Raw genomic sequence first — 5,000 nt, forward strand, 5'->3', positions numbered from 1 at the left:
CAAGGGTCTCCCTGTGTAAAATCCATTCTCGATCATTTTTTTTTCTCTATCTCTATGTAGTTTTAAGATGGCTAGACTTCCCATATAGATATCTTCAACTGTTCTATCATAAGATTCATATATTCATTGTCTTTGAAGAGCTTCCATTACTGCTGAAATTTTGAGAGAATCAAACACTTTCTCATAGTCTATATATGTCATAAATAAAAAAAAAATCATATTCAGTTGATTTTTTCCATTAACTCGTTAATTATATGATTATGGTCAGTCGTTGAATACCCACTTCTAAAGCCTACCTGCTCTCTTGGTTGATTAAAGTCTTAAGTGTCTTTCTATTTGGCCTAATATGATATTTGTAAGAAGTTCCTATATTATTGAGAGTAAACATATTGCTTGGTAATTTTTCAGGTCTTCAGTGTCTCCATTTTTTTAATTGGTATAATGATAAAGTTTTTCCAAGCTATAGGTATAGAGCATTCTTGAAGACGTTTTGTGTAATGTTCAGCGAGTTTTACTACAATGAAATCACCACAATCTGTTTTTATAATCAATTGTTTGGCCACCTTCTGCTGCTTTGCCCTCTTTTCATGCTTTTTTTAATGTTTTCTTTACATTTCTTACTATTACTTTTTTGTGTGTTTGGATAAACTATAAAGTGCGTCATATACAGTAGCGGTTGGTTGCCAACCTTCCAAACTTCATGTACCAATAAATTTATAATTGATAATTCTGTTAACCACTAATAGGATAAAAAAAAAGATTTAATACATTTGTATAATAACAATCAGAGAACTCTTATTGTATTGATATGAAATGGAAGATTTGAATATAAAATTAAATCTTGATTATTAAAAAAAAGTTGAAATTTAAAATTGTATACAAATATTACAGACTTTTAGTGTGATTATTTGTTCTTGCTTGTTTGAAATAAGTTTGTGGATTTCGATTTCCAATGACGTTGATGCAAGACGGTGATCCGATATATTTCAAGCCAAGAACAAAAGTGAATCTTAATTGTTGTGACAGAGGAAAATGTTTTTAAGCAGAAATACGTTGTTGAAAATTTGATCTAAATTTCCTTTGCTTGTTAACTCTGTGATATGTATTCACTTTTTATGCAGAGCCAAAATAGGGTCTTGATAAGGATGACTGGAATTTAGCTTTGAGATTGTCTTCGCATGATAGATCGATGAGGGTTTTTTCCTTCCATGCTTAAATGATTGTCTTCAATGTTTGCTCCAAATGGATTTGTTATCCACATATTCCCATGCCTGGGGTCATCTTCCTCTGGGTTATCAAAACCCAAAAAATCTGTCATTGACTGTAAGTGTTGTTGAACAATGTATATCACTGGCCGGTTGACATCCTTTTCTCCCATGTATTCATCAAAATTTTAAAACATTTGCTGATCTTCTTTAGACAAACGCATTTGCCAGAGTGATATTTTGTTTTGAAAATCATATATTTTACCTCGCAGTGTGAACACGCCCTTTATTTGCACTTGCAAGGATATGTTTAGTTCATTTAACAGGGAGAATATATCTACCAGGTATGCAAGATTGGCTAATCATAGTCGGACAAAAGGGCTCTTGCACACTTGCAGCTCTTAGGTGTTGGTTGGGTTTTTAGGTTTCTAGATGATTTAGGTTATGGGATAATCTGCAGCTTTCATTTGTTGGTGGTTGCAGATAGGATGTGGGTTAAGGATGATCAGCAACTTTTATCTGTAGGTGTTTTGGGATAGGACATGGGTCAAGGATATTTAGCAGCTTGCTTTTCTTATTTTAGAAGCGCCCCAGCCTCTTTTTCATCAAAAGAAAGGAAGAAGGGGACGGAGGGGATTGGGCACCGCCCCCCTAAAGAGCCCACTGGCTCTTGTCGTTTAGTTTGAGAAAAAAAGGTACAGCAGTAAGTCTCGATGAATACAAGGGCTCGGGAAGGAGTTAGGGAAGTTTTAGTTAGATATATTGGTATAGAAGAAGTAAAAAACGTAATAGCTTAAGCTTTAGTTTTTAGGATGAGTAATAGTTTTAAGTTTCAGCTTGAGGATAAGAGATCTGAAAATGAGAAATTAGCTAGCGGATGTGAGTGGAAGAAAGAGTGGAATAATACTCCTGTACCTGAAAATACTAGAACATATATGAAAATAATATTTTAATTATTTATTGTTTTCATTGACACGTTTACATGTTTTCACATTTAATGTTCATTTGGGAGGTATTCCCTAACTTATATAAATAGAAAAGAGAAATTGCAAGTGGGAGAAGAGCTTAAAAGAGGTTAAGCATAGTTTAGGTTTGGATATTTAAGTTCAAACTGGTGCTGCTATTACGTTATCTGGGGGGAGGATAGCCTCGGAGAAAGGCTGAGAATCTATCAACATTGGCAATAATGTGTTTTACGATTAATGTCGCAATTACAGGATGATTGAGGTTGAGATTCTGTTTTTGTAGGCTACTTTCTGAAAAATTGCACAGGTACATCAGTTAGGTGCCGACAGTTGTTGCACGGTCTTTACGGTTTTTGTTGTGCTGCGGGATCTTTGTCGTTACCAATGATAATTTGCCAGTTGCAGAGCTATGCCATTCGTTATATGTAAATACTGACTGCAACTTTGCTGGGTTTTTTCTTGTGAGTGAATCTAGGATTAGGTTTCTTGCTTCGATGTACCCTTTGGCTGATCTGGATCCCTCAAAGAAAGCTTACCTTACTCCGCTAGCCTTTTTGCATGTTGCAAGAGGCTGTCATTTGTTTCTTGATGGTTCTCAGTGAAGATTGAAGTGTGATACAGATAATCTGGCACATTAGGGCAGATTTGGCTAGGTGATCGGCCTCGTCATTGTCAGTGATTCCAGTGTGACTTGGGATCCAATTTAGGGTTATTTGGCTGTTGTGGCTTTGGTGTGCCAAGGCTAGACACTGTATTGATGTGATTAGATAGACATTTTTCGAGAGTTCATTGTTAGTGAGAGCCAGAATGGCTCCTCTTGAATCTGTTTGGATTCTTGTGTTTCCTGCAGGTAGACTGGCTGGGTGTACTACGGTTTTCGCCATCGCCACTAGTTTGATTTGTACCGTGGAGGCATGGTTTGAAAGCCTCTAGTTTTCTCTGTAGCCTGATGGATTATCACGATCAAGTGATCCATCAGTATAGTAGATATTGGGGGCTGAGGTGTTGCTGATTGCATTTCTGGCTGCTGCTGTGAGTTGTTCTGGCATACAGAGAGCTTTGCTTGCTGCAGAAAGGATGACGAAGTTTTACTGGTTGGGGTCTCAAGACCCCGGACCAGGAGTGATTTAGCCACTGTGCTTTTGTTGCCCCTTTGCGTTGGAAGCTCCATTTTGAATTTGCATTCTTATAATTGTGTCCAGCAGTCTCTTTGCGTGTTTCTTTGGTGGATCAAGATCCTCCACCAAAGGGAGGATTCTTTTAAGTCTGGTGTTCAAAGGGTAATCCTGTCTCCTTTGATTGACTTGAATATGATACTGCAGTTTGTGATGTCGATCATATCTGAAAGGGAAATTATGTTAATTTTGGCTCTTAACAGGCAGTCTGGTCCACATTGGAGAGTCACAGATGAGTTTCATGGCATTGTTTTGTACCACTTATAAGGAGGCTTTTTGTTTCACTCAGCGAGGTGAGCGTAGGTGGTGCATAATCGAGGTGAGATCGAATTGGTTGAATGTAAAACGGTGGAGGGAAGCTCCTTGTTTAAGGGAGGTTATTCATTTCATGGCTGAGAGACAAATTTTTGTGTTCTCTCTTAGGTGGTTACTTCGTTGGTAGGTGATAGAGTTTTGTTGATGATTACTCCTAGATACATGAATTGATTTACCCATTCTATGGGCTTACCCATGAGATTGAAATTCGGAGGGTCTTATGGGTATATGATGGCCAGGGCTCTTTGTCTTGTTGATGTTGATTTTTAAGCTGAGGTCTTTGCATTTGGCATGGATCATGACTAGTGCCTTTAGAGTGGTTATACGTGCGTGTTCTTTGTGTGGGAAAACGATATATATGTTGTCGGCGTATATGAAGATTTCTACTCCGTTTGGGAGTCTAGAGTGGCTAGATTCTCCAAGGGTAGTTTGGAAAGATATTGACTTAATATGCCCCCTGAGGCATTCTGTTTTCTAGGGAGATGAATTCAGAGGTTTTTCCTTGAAAGGTGACTTTGGCTTCCTGGTTCCGAGTGTAATTCCGAGTCGAGGCCAGCCGGTGTCATTTCACTTTTTTCTATAAGTTTGAAGAGGATTGGTGGGGAGCATGCTAGCTTAAAGGCTTTCTCGAGGTCAAGAAAGATGACAAAGGCTTTTTTTGTAGTTGATTGTTGTGAGGACATCGGTTATACACTCTTGAGTGCCTATGGCGTATCTGTAGGCATAAAGTCGTGGATGTAGTTGGCCTATTTTCCTTTGTATTGTGCTGAGTACCATTCGTTCAGTGACTTTCACGGTGCAGCTGATTAGAGCTATGGGTCAGTAGGTTTCTGGTTCCTTGGGTTTTGGGATGGGTTTCGTGTCTTGTTGATTCCATGTTATTGGTCGGACCCTTTCAGTGTGTTTTCGGTTGATTAAGTGCAAGTACACTAACTTTGCGGGGCTTCCTTATTACTAAGCATAATGTATGGGATAAGGTTGGCTCCTGGGGCAGTGTCTTTTTTGCCTTTTACGAGAGCCGTGTCGAGTTCTTTCATGGTATAAGAGTTGTCGGTGTCATCTCTCATGTTGCAGGCAGCTTCAATTATGTTGTTCCTGGTTGGTACCAGAGTTTTCTGTCTATTTATGGTTTGCAGAGGAAGATATGTGCTTTTGGCTTCTGCTAATGAGTCTGGGTGGGTAACTCCTGGTGTGCTTTTTTTCCCAGAGGTCTAGTAAAACCAGCCCTATGTCTTGCTATAGATGTGTTGTTGTTGATTTCTTGACACAATAGTACCATTTGTTTATTTTCACTTAAAGTGTTACCTGTAAGGAAAGTTTAGTGATTTCAACGAGTAGAG

Source organism: Palaemon carinicauda, chromosome 17, assembly GCF_036898095.1.
Source record: "Palaemon carinicauda isolate YSFRI2023 chromosome 17, ASM3689809v2, whole genome shotgun sequence".
Taxonomy (NCBI): domain Eukaryota; kingdom Metazoa; phylum Arthropoda; class Malacostraca; order Decapoda; family Palaemonidae; genus Palaemon; species Palaemon carinicauda.